We start from the raw sequence: 13222 nt of genomic DNA on the forward strand, positions 1-13222 counted from the left end.
GACAAAGAGATTAAACAGGAGTGCAAGCATCAGTAGCTAAAATGAGTAGGAGAAACAGAAGGTAAAATGGGGAAGGACCCATACAGAGACAGGACTTATCTCATACACTGATCACTTGTTTATAATGAGCCTAAGGGTAGGCAAACAGTTAACTACGATGAGCCTTAGTTACCTAATACATGAAATAAGTATACTAGTAATTGTCATGTCTGCCCTCCTATCTTATCTCTTTGTCATATCAGAAACAACACTCACTGCAATTGATGTGAGGAAAGTATTTATGTAAAGTACAAAAATAATGTATCAACTACTGATATACACTGGTTCCCATTTACAGAGTACCTTGACTACTAGCACCAACTCAAAAATACAGAAATAGTGGCTTTGAAAAGTAACTACATGACTAACATTTAGTATACACTTAAGTTGAACCCACATCTAGGAAGGAAGTTCATTTTCTAATAAGGACAAGCCAGAAGTTCCTGCGATTAAAGGAAAAACTCATTCATTCCCAAAACACCATGTGCTATATACTCTTACATAACCTCAGATGGTTCATGACATTTGGGGTATTGTTCTGGAGGACTATGGCTGCAGAATGGTAATCTTGCACACTATTTAGAAGCTGTTGTCTTTGTATGTTTTATTTAGAAGCTGTTGTCTTTGTATGTTTTATATTTTGCACTCACCTTCAAGTCAGATCTTTTATTACTCCCTTAATGACATTAAAGACCAAAGCAGAAAGAATGTATGTATCTCTGAGATGTGAGTTTTGAAGGACACTGATGACTTCCTGGCATGGGATACCATGATGACAGTTCTATGTTCAAAAGAGAGAAATATGAAAGAAATCATCAAAGATTGATGGTGTATCAAAAACAGGAAAAGAGTGTTGAGATAAGAATAAACGTGAGGTGATATCACTATTTATTATTAAAAAAAATTATTATAGGGTGATATTATTCAGTGCTTACCATGTGATTAGAACTGTCCAGGCACTTCATAAATAATATTTGATTTATTTTCCCCAGCAACCATATGTGGGATGAGCTTATCATTCCCATTTTATAGATGAGAAAACTGAAACTCGAGAGACTTAAGTGAGTTGTTCATGGTGGCTCAGCAGATTTTCAATATAGATGCAGATGATGGTTTCCTAATTCTACAGATAAATTTGACATAACTCTGGGAAATAAAAGTAATAATAAAAGACTTGAACTAATACTGATATCTTCTGGAAATACCAACGTGCTAAAAAAAAAAAAAAAAGCATGTGCACAACACATGCTAGATTAACAGTACATAAAAGTTGGTAAAAATCATGATAGCAAGAATTAACATTTTCATGTGATTCCAACTAGATTAGATACTCCAGAGATGAGTCTTGCACTTGTCATTTATCCATGCTCAGGTTGCTCAATGAATGGTGGATGGATAAAGAGGCATAACTAAGTTCACAACTTGAAATAAACCAAAAAGCAATTGTTGTCGCTGTTGTTAGGTCCCGTAGGGTTGGTTCCAACTCATAGTGACCCTATGCACAACAGAACAAAACACTGCCCGATCCTGTGCCATCCTTACAATCCTTGTTATGCTTGAGCTCATTGTTGCAGCCACTGTGTCAATCCACATCGTTGAGCGTTTTCCTCTTTTTCACTGACCCTGTATTCTGCCAAGCATGATGTCCTCCTCCAGGGACTGATCCCTCCTGACAACATGTCTAAAGTATGTAAGACGCAGTCTCGCCATCCTTGCCTATAAGGAGCATTCTGGCTGCACGTCTTCTAAGACAGATTTATTTATCCTTTTGGCAATCCATGTTATATTCAATATTCTTTGCAAATGCCACAATTCAAAGGTGTCCATTCTTCTTTGGGCTTCCTTATTATTGTCCAGCTTTCACATGCATATGATGTGATTGAAAATACCAGGGCTTGGGTCAGGCACACCTTAGTCTTTAGGGTGACATCTTTAATCTTCAACACTTTGAAGAGGTCGTTTGCAGCAGATTTGCCCAATGCAATGCGTCTTTTGATTTCTTGACTGCTGCTTCCATGGCTGTTGATTGTGGATCCAAGTAAAATGAAATCCTTGACAACTTCAATGTTTTCTCCATTTATCATGATGTTGCTCATTGGTCCAGTTGTGAGGATTTTTGTTTTCTTTATGTTGAGGTGTAATCCATACCGAAGGCCGTGGTCCTCGATCTTCATTAGTAAGTGCTTCAAGTCCTCTTCACGTTCAGCAAGCAAGGTTGTGTCATCTGCATAATGCAGGTTGTTAATGAGTCTTCCTTTAATCCTGATGCCCCGTTCTTCATATAGTCCAGCTTCTCATATTATTTGTTCAGCATACAGATTAAATAGGTATATTTAATAGGTATGGTGAAAGAATAAAACCCTGTCACACACCTTTCCTGACTTTAAACCAATAAGTATCCCCTTGTTCGATGTAAAGGTTCCTCATGAGCACAATTAAGTGTTCTGGAATTCCCGTTCTTCGCAGTGTTATCCATAGTTTGTTATGATCCACACAGTCAAATGCCTTTGCATAGTCATTAAAACACAGGTAAACATCCTTCTGGTATTCTCTGCTTTCAGCCAGGATCCATCTGACATCAGCAATGATATCCCTGGTTCCACGTCCTCTTCTGAAACCAGCCTGAATTTCTGGCAGTTCCCTGTCGATCTACTGCTGCAGCCGTTCTTGAATGATCTTCAGCAGAATTTTGCTTGCGTGTGATATTAATGATATTGTTCTATAATTTCTACATTCAGTTGGATCACCTTTCTTGGGAATAGGCATAAATATGGATCTCTTCCAGTCAGTTGGCCAGGAAGCTGTCTTCCATATTTCTTGGCATAGACAAGTGAGCACCTCCAGTGCTGCATCTGTTTGTTGAAACATCTCAATTGATATTCCATCAATTCCTGTTGCCTTGTTTTTCGCCAATGCCTTCAGAGCAGCTTGGACTTCTTCCTTCAGTACCATCGGTTCCTGATCATATGGCACCTCTTGAAATGGTTGAGTATCGACTAATTCTTTTTGGTGTAATGACGCTGTGTATTCCTTCCATCTTCACTTGATGCTTCCTGCGTCGTTTAATATTTTCCCCCACAGAATCCTTCACAGTTGCAACTCGAGGCTTGAATTTTTTCTTCAGTTCTTTCAGCTTGAGAAATGCCGAGCATGTTCTTCCCTTTTGGTTTTCCATCTCCAGCTCTTTGCACATGTCGTTATAATACTTTACATTGTCTTCTCGAGAGGCCCTTTGAAATCTTCTTTTCAGTTCTTTTACTTCATCAATTCCTCCTTTTGCTTTAGCTACTTGATGCTCAAGAGCAAGTTTCAGAGTCTCCTCTGACATCTATCTTGGTCTTTTCCTTCTTTCCTGTCTTTTCAGTGACCTCTTGCTTTCTAGGGTCGCTATGAGTCGGAATCAGCTCGACAGCACTGGGTTTAGGTTTTTTTTTTTTTTTTTGCTTTCTTCATTGATGATGTCCTTGATGTCATTCCACAACTTGTGTGGTCTTCTGTCACTAGTGTTCAATGTGTCAAAACTATTCTTGAGATGGTGTCTAAATTCAGGTGGGATATGTTCAAGGTCATATTTTGGCTCTCATGGACTTGCTCTGATTTTCTTCAGTTTCAGCTTGAACTTGCATATGAGCAGTTGATGGTCTGTTCCACAGTCAGCCCCTGGGCTTGTTCTGACTGATGATATCGAGCTTTTCCATTGTCTCTTTTCACAAATGTAGTCAATTTGATTTCTGTGTGCTCCATTAGGCGAAAGAAGGTATTTGCAATGAAGAAGTTCTTGGTCTTGCAAAATTCTATCATTTGATCTCTGGCATTGTTTCTATCACTAAGGCCATATTTTCCAACGACTGATCCTTCTTTATTTCCAACTTTCGCATTACAATCTCCAGTAATTATCAGTGCATCCTGATTTCATGTTTGATCAATTTCAGACTGCAACAGCTGATAAAAATCTTCTATTTCTTCATTTTTGGCCCTAGTGGTTGCTGCGTAAATTTGAGTAATAGTCGTATTAACTGGTCTTCCTTGTAGGCATATGGGTATTATCCTATCACTGACAGTGCTGTACTTCAGGATACATCTTAAAACGTTCTTTTTGATGATGAATGCAACACAATTCCTCTTTGTTCTTCCCAGCACAGTAGACTATATGATTGTCCGATTCGAAATGGCAAATACCAGTCCATTTCAGCTCACTAATGCCTAGGATATCGATTTTTATATGTTCCATTTCATTTTTGATGATTTCCCATTTTCCTAGATTCATACTTCGTACATTCCAGGTTCCACTTATTAATGGATGTTTGCAGCTGTTTCTTCTCATTTTGAGTCATCCTACATCAGTAAGTGAAGGTCCCAAAAGCTTTATTCCATCCATGTCATTAAGGTTGACTCTACTTTGAGGAGGCAGCTCTTCCCCAGTCATCTTTTGCGTGCCTTCCAACCTGGGGGGCTCATCTTCCAGCACTATATCAGACAATGTTCTGCTGCTATTCATAAGGTTTTCACTGGCTAACATTTTTCAGAAGTAGACTGCTGGGTCCTTCTTTGTAGTCTGTCTTAGTCTGGAAGCTCAGCAAAACCTGTCCTCCATGGGTGACCCAGCTGGTATCCGAATACCGGTGGCACAGCTTCCAGCATCACAGCAACACACAAGCCCCCACAGTATGACAAACTGTCAATTTCACCTAAAATTCTCCTATTATAAGGGCAAGGTGTCATTCCGCCACTAAAATGTTTTCTAACGTTGTTTGTGATTACACTGTGCAAGCGATACTTGAAAACAAGAAAATATAAAGCCAAAATTTCACCTTCTTTGTAGTCCTCTGCTTTCATGTTCCAAGATGTTTCAAGTACAATACTAATGAGGAAGGTTATTATAAAGTAATCTCGATCTTTGGTATTGGCAATTTACATATGCTTTCTGCTTTGAAGATTTTATTAAAATTAAAGTCCTCTAAAATTTAAATAATTATATTTTGAAAGATCCTTTTGTTTGTTAATAGGAAATAATTTTCTTTTGTTGTTGAAGCTTCTTACCTATAGCAGTACAGTTTACCCATTGTTGTGAAGGAATTCTTCAACAGTGAAGGCCTGTTAGTCTCTAGGAAGCATCATAACACCACAAAGCTATGATTTAAAAGTGATTAGTCTAGAATTTAGTAACTGTACTAGGAAAAAATGTTTACCTTCTCAGATACACAATTATTTGACTCTTTTGAAAACTAAAGTGACTTGGAAACAAAGAAAAAGGAACAGCAGTTGGAAAATATGTAGATGTGGGAGATCGCATCATGCAATTTTGTAAGGCCAACAACTTACTCAATGGAAACACCTTTTTACAACAATGTAAACAGTTATCAAACAACTGGATGTCACTGGATGGATACACAGGAATCAAATTGACTACACCTATGGAAAGACATGATGGAGAAGCTCAGTATCTCAGTCAGAACAAGGCCAGGGGCCAACTGCAGAGCCCACCATCAATTGCTCAAAAAAAAAAAATTGCTCATACATAAGTTCAAATTGGAGCTGAAGAAAACTAAAAGAAGTTCACAAGAACGAAAATATGTCTTTGAGTATATCCCAACTGAATTTAGAGACCATATCCAGAATAGATTTGATGCACTGAACCCTAATGACCAAAAACCAAACAAATTGTAGGATAACATCAAGGACATAATACATGAAGAAAGCTAAAGGTCATAAAAAGACAAAAAAGAGAGGAAAAAAGACCAGAAATGGATGTCAGAAGAGAACTGAAAATTGCTCTTGAACATAGAGTTGCCAAAGCGAAAAGAAGAATTGATGAAATAAAAGAGCTGAACAGAAGATTTCAAGGGATAGATCAAGAAGAACTTGTAAAGTACTATCATGTAATATGCCAAGACTTAGAGCTTGAAAATCAAAAGGGCAGAACATGCTCAATATTTCTCAAGGTGAAAGAACTGAAGAAAAAATTCAAGCTTTGAATTGTAATTTGAAGGATTCTACCAGCAAAATATTGAATGATGCAGGAAGCATTAAAAGAAGATGGCAGGAATACACAGAGTCACTTTAACAAAAAGAATTGGTCAACATTCAATAATTTCAGGAGGTAGAATATGATCAAGCTATGATGTAGGAAAAAGTTCAAGCTTTACTGACGGCATTGCTGAAAAACAGGTCCCTAGAAATTGATGGAATACCAATTGAAATGTTTCCACAATAGGATGCAGGCCTGGAATTACTCACTCCTCTATGCCAAGAAATTTGAAGAATAGCTACCAGGCTAACATAATGGAAGAGATCTGTATAGGAGCCTTCCCAAAGAAAGGTGATCCAACAGAAGATGGAAATTTTTTCAACAATACATCAACATCACATGCAAGTAAAATTTTGCTGAAGATACTTAAAAAATGGTTTCAGCAGTACATCCACAGGGAACTGACAGTAATTCACATCAATTCGGAAGAGAATGTGGGACCTGGGATATCATTGCTGATGTCAGATGATCTTGGCTGAAAGCAGAAAATACCAGAAAGATGTCTATCTCTGTTTTATTGGCTATGCAAAGCATTCAGTTCTGTGGATCTTACTTAACAAATTACAGATAATACCCTGGACAATGGAAATTCCAGAACACTTAATCACACTTAAGAGGGACCTGTACGTAGACCAAGGGGAGATTGTTCAAACAGAATGACAGGATACTGCGTGGCTCAACATCAGGAAAGTTGTGTGTCAGGGTTATATCTTTGCACCATACTTATTCTCTATGCTGAGAAAATAATCCTGGAAGCTGGACTGTATGAAGAAAAACATGGTATCAGGATTGGAGCAAAACTTGTTAACAACCTTGGATATGCAGAGGACAAAACCTTGCTTGCTGAAAGTGAAGAGGACTTAAAGCACTTACTGATGAAGATCAAAGTTTACAACCTTCAGTACTGATTATACCTTAACATAAAGAAAACAAAAATCCTCACAACTGGACCAATAAACAACATCATAGTAAATGGAGAAAAGATTGAGGTTGTCAAGGATTTCATTTTACTTGGATCCACAATCAGCACCCACAGAAGCTACAGTCATGTACTAACAAAGAACACTGCAAGATGAAATTATAAAAAAAAGATCCTTTTGCAAGAGCATCAAAAAAGAATAAAGTAAGTAGAAATAAATTAAACAAAAGAAACCCAAGACATGTACACCTAAGAGTACAAAATATTTTTGAAGAAATTAAGAAAGACTAAGTCAATGGAATAAAATTACATGTTAAGCAATCAGAAGCTGTATATTGTTAAGATGACAATATTCCCCCAAATTTATCTACAGATTCAAAACAATCTGTATTAAAGTACCAGGTTCTTCTTTTTTTTTTTTTTTTTGCAGATATTGACAAGCTAATCATGAAATTCATAAGGAAATTCAAGGGACCTTGAATAGCCAAAACAAACTGTAATGAGAAGAAAAAAGATGGAAGACTAAATTCCCTATTTCTGAATTTAATACAAAGCACCAGCAATCAAAACAGTTAATGTGGGCATTAAGATGAACACATGAATAAATGGAACAGAATTGAAAGCCCAGAAATAAATCCATACATCTATGGTCAATTGACTTTTGACAAGGGTACCAAGACCATTCAATGGGGGAAGAATAGCATCTTTGATAAATGGTGCTAGGACAATTGGATGTCCAGATGCAAAAGAATGAAGTTGGACCCCCTTCCTCACACCACACATAATAATTGACTCAAAATGTAACCTTGATCTAAATGTAAAAATGTACAACTATAACACTTTTGAAAGAAATATAAGAGTAAATTTTTAGGACCTGGGATAGCACAAAGTTTTCTTAGATATGACACCAAAAGCTACTACAATAATAGATTACCTGGATTTCATTATATATATATATATATATATATATATATATCTCAAAAGACTTTAACAAAAACATGAAAAGCAACCTATAATATGGAAGAAAATATTTACAAAGCATATATCTAATAATCAACACACATTGAAGCAGCAGTCAAGAAATCAGATGAAGCAAATCTGCTGTAAAAGACCTCTTTAAAGTGTTGAGAAGCAAAGGCATCACTTTAAGGACCAAGGCTTGCCTGACCCAAGCCATGGTGTTTTCAATCACCTCATATCTATGGGAGAGCTGGACAGTAAATAAGGAAGACCGAAGAGGAATTGGTGCCTTTGAATTATAGTGTTGGTGAAGAATATAGACTATACCACAAACTGCCAAAAGAACAGACAAACCCGTCTTGGAAGAAGCACAGCCAGAATGTTCATTAGAGGAGAGGATGATGAGACTTCATCTCACATACTTTGAACATGTTATGGGAGGGATTGGTCCCTAGAGAAGGACATCATGCTTGGTAAAGTACAGGGCCATCAGAAAAGAGGAACACCCTCAATGTGATGGATTGACACAGTAGATGCAACCATGGCTCAAACATAACACTCATCATGAAGATAGTGCAGGACCAGTGTTTCGTTTTGTTGTACATACAGTTGCTATGAATCAGAATGGACTTGACGGCACCTAACAATAACAACAACAACATTATGTAATAAGGGTCTAGGTACGGAAAAGAGCCCTCTTGGCACAGTAGATAAGTGCTTAGCTGTTAACTGGAAGTTTGGTGGTTCGAACCATTCAAGTGACTCCATGGGAGAAAGACCTGGTGATCTGCTCACAAAAAGATTACAGCCTACGAATCCCTATAACCCAGTGCCATTGAGTCGATTAGTTCTTATCTGTCATATGGGTGTCACTGTGAGTTGAAATTGACTGGACGGCACCTAACCATAACAAAAACTAGAATGTGTTAAGAAGTCTTACAGCTCAAGAATAAAAAGACAAATACCCAAAGAAAATATAAGCAAAGAACTTGAACAGATATTTCTCTAAAAAGGATACAAAAATGGCCTCTAACACATTAAAAGATGCTCACCGTCATTAGTCAATAAAAGAATGGAAACCAAAACCACAATGAGACACCACGTCACACTCACTAGGATGACTATAACTAAAAACATTGGCAATAAGTAGTTTTGACAAGGAGAAATTGAAACCCTCACACATTGCTTTTGGGATTGTAAAATGGAGGAGCTGCTTAGGCAGCTCATCAAAATGTTAAATACAGGGTTAGCCAGCAATTACACTCTTAGGTACATAGCCAAGAAATTGAAAACATATGTACACATAAAAACTTGTGCATGAATGTTCAGAGAAGAAATATTCATAACAGTCAAAGAGTGGAAAGAGCCCAAATGTCCATCAAGTGACAAATGAACAAAATGTGGCATACCCATAAAAGGGGGTGTTATACTAGAAGAAGTAATGAAGTACTGAGACATGTCAAGACATGAATTAAACTTAAAAATATTATGCTAAGTGAAAAAAGCCCTTCACAAATGGCCACCTATTGTATGATTCTATTCTTATGAAAAATCAAAATAGTCTCACAGGGACAGAAAATAACTTCGTGTCCGCCAGGCGTAGGGAATGCGAGAATGAAGAGTGACTACCAGTGAGTATGGGGATTGATTTGGAGGGGATGATGAAAATGCTCTAAAATTGGGTAGTGGTGAGGGTTGTACAAGTCTATGAACATACTTAAAAACACTGATTAATCCCCTCTAAAGGAAAATTTTGTGGTATGTGATTCTCTGTCAAGGATGCCATAAATAATAGAAAACCACCAGCACCACCATCACCATAGCAACAACAACAAAATAGCAACTCCAGGTTGGTAGTTTACCACCCTCCTCTAAGCCTTTTCCATCTAAGTTACACCTGGTGTCTACCTCTTTATTTATTTCAAGCACACCCTTACGTTCTTCTCCAAACAATGAAGTATTCCCCTAGTCCAAAAAAAGTATGCTATATTGGTCAAAAACTGACTATCTTTTACCATTATAAGTCTTTCTTTTTCCTAATACATTAGCAAGAAAAACATAGGCCTTTAACAATCATGAATTATTCAGAAGTTACATACATGTGATAAGTCTATATTCTATTTAAAATTCTCTCCTATCTCTTTTATCAGTGAAAACACATCAAGAAATATGAAAATAAAGAAAACAAAACTTAAAACCAAACCAAACCCATTGTCCTTGAGTCAATTTTGACTCATAGTGACCCTACAGGACAGAGTAGAACTGCCACATAGAGTTTCTAAGGCTGTAAATCTTTACAGAAGCAGACTGCCACGATTTCTCCCATCAAGCAGTTGGTGGGTTCTAACTGCTAAACTTATGGTTAGCAGCTGAGCACGTAACCATCCGGCATCAGGGCTCCTTAAATGTAGCTTCCAAAAAAAAAAAAAAAAAAACCTATTGCGGTAGAGTAAATTCCAACTCATAGTGACCCTATAGTGTAGTGTAGAAATGCCCCATACAGTTTCCTGTGTTGTAATATTTACCCAAGCAGATCGTTAGGGCTTTTTCTCCCATGAAGATACTGGTGAGTTTGAACCTGGGTTTGGAAGGGTTCTTCCCAGTTCAATTGTGCCGAGGAAGCAAAACCAGAACCAAGGCAAATTTTTTAAATTGAGGTGAACTGGAACCATAACTGGAGGGGAAATTTATTGGTGAAATTTCTGCTAGAAACTTAATCTCCCTCTTAGAAAACGAGGGCAGCACCCACATTGCACAGCAGCCAAGTCTCATGCCTGTCAGATTTTGAAGAGCGTCAGAAACAGCTGTACTGTTTTTAAATGTGTATTTCTCTCCTCAGTCTGGCAATAATACAATTTCACACATCAGGCTCCTGAAAAGACTGATTAACCGTGTTCCTAGTCTTCCATTCCAGGGCTTCAATTTGTAATTTTCCTCATTTCAGTTATGTTTCTGGATTATCCAAATTAAAAAAAAAAAATTGGATCTACTCTTGTTTCTCTTCATCTGCTGTGACTGAAATGATTCACACTGTTCCCAAGACCTGGTTTGAACCTCCAACTTTCAGTTAGCAGGCAAGCCCTTAACCATTGTGCCAGCAGAGCTCCTAAAACATGGCTTAAAACCAAAACCAAGCCCATTGCCATTAAATCCATTCCAACTCACTCTGACAATATAACAAAGCCAGCGTAAGATTACTAAAGTATTTCAATATTTTTTGTTTTGAGGTATACTGGTTTGGTAGAACAAAAAATGTTTTAGTCCTCAATTTTCTTGTTGTTACGAAAGTATTTGCTGAATCTCTTGTTATATTCTTATGTACATGATGTGGTTATGTGTGGTGGATGAAAATACAGAAAAAATCTCATAATTACATGAACTCAAAGAACATCTAAAGACTAGATATAAGTGAATAATCTAGAATTACCATTCCATAGGACTTTATACATAGTCTTGTCTTGAAAAATCATCTTATGAATAATTGGATGAAGCCATACAAGAAATTATTATACAATTCATAGCATCTACGAAGAAAAGAATAATGAATGCTTATGTGATGATAATGCTTCAAGAAAATATTGTTAGGCTGTGAATATGGACTGATATTTAAAAGAATAAATTTAACATTGATAAACATATTTTTCTGTGAAATATAAATTCATTCATTTCACAGATATTTGGATACTTATCACTAGCCAGAAATTATTTAGGACACTCAAAATAGAGAGGTGAAAAGGATAGGATTTCCTGCTCTTCAGAATCTCACAGTCCAGTAAGAGAGAAGGCAGAGGAGAAACAGTAATAAATGTTAGGATTGCACAGGTCCACACAGTGAATGTGGTACTAACTCAGAGTGGGGGGGGTCATTGCAGAGGCATAGCATGGGGGTGGGGAGCAGAGGGAGGCCCTTGCTCCCAGGTGCAAATCGAAGGGAGTGCCAAACAAGGTGTGGATTCACATTATCACGCACCACAAACATAAAAGGCACTTGGCTAAGGCAGCCAGACAAGAAGGGGGGAAGACATTTCTGCTGACATGTCACCACTCCCCATGTCCATTCCTGAAATTGGTGTGCAGGTGGGTGCAACATTGAGATTGTCCCTGTGCACTGTTAATTTTCCTACACCCCTGGATCATTGAAGGCTTCCAGGAGCAGCCTGGATCTAGAAGGATAAGTAGGTGTTAGCCAGGCTTGCGCAATGTTTAAAATTGGGAACCGTTGAACTAACAGATCTTCATGTTCAAAACATTTGCATCAAGAGAAGAAACACCTAAAAATGCAATGAGTTACAAGGAACATAATATCCAGAATAAGGGGTGTGATAGCCACAAAAGATCAATTGCATCTGAGGAACTGTGCTTAGTTTTAGCTGCTGTATTTTAGGATGACACTTTACAAATTATAATTATTCAGGAAAATTGAATATTTGAGTTGACATGATTTATAACAAATAACAAATATCCACATGACTAATAACAGTAGAGAGAATGGACTTATTGTATGTTACCTCAGATGACAGAGCTAAGACTAGTGTCTGAACGTCAGGACATTTCTTACGATAAATGTGTCTGAAAGTAGGATAGGTGGATGTATTGAAAGAAGATATTTTCTTTCTTTGAATGCATTACAGGCAAAAATGAGTAACCATTTGACAAGTAGCTTTAGGAAATTCCTATATTGTTGTAAGGAGGTTAAGACTTCATGAAGACACAGATGGGATTCAGATACTCACCTTTTCTCTGCCTCGAATGCTTAACCAGGGTGCTCTGTATGCTTCAGACCAAGTGCCCTCGGAAGGAAACAGCTCTTACTAATATTGGTGGTGGCAGTTCTAAGGATTTAGAATGCAGATCTCAGTTTCTGAGCTGTTCGTGTAAATATTATAAATAAAAAATCATGATTCCTTAGTCTAGCTCCCTTATAGTGCTACCTGAGACACTGGGCAAAGTGGCATGTTTTTATCCAGGGTTTGAATATACAAGAGGTCTCATCAAAAACAAACAGATGAAAGGTCTCTTAAGATTTCTGTTCACCAGGGATGAGCTATTGGGAAAAAGGAGCAATTAAAAATTTCTTTCACGTTCTTATTATGATGCTCTCATTAGCTCCTTTGTGTATATAATATTCAAATTCATTAGGTTGTTGAGTAGAAATTAAGATCTGGCAGACATTGTTCTAGGAGGCCCTCCAGAGAACAGCTTCCAACATGAATATAATTACTGAAATATTTGAAGCCATAATTTTAATCATCTCAGTTGATATTCTGTCAATTGCT

This window comes from Loxodonta africana, chromosome 15 (assembly GCF_030014295.1).
Source record: "Loxodonta africana isolate mLoxAfr1 chromosome 15, mLoxAfr1.hap2, whole genome shotgun sequence".
Taxonomy (NCBI): Eukaryota; Metazoa; Chordata; class Mammalia; order Proboscidea; family Elephantidae; genus Loxodonta; species Loxodonta africana.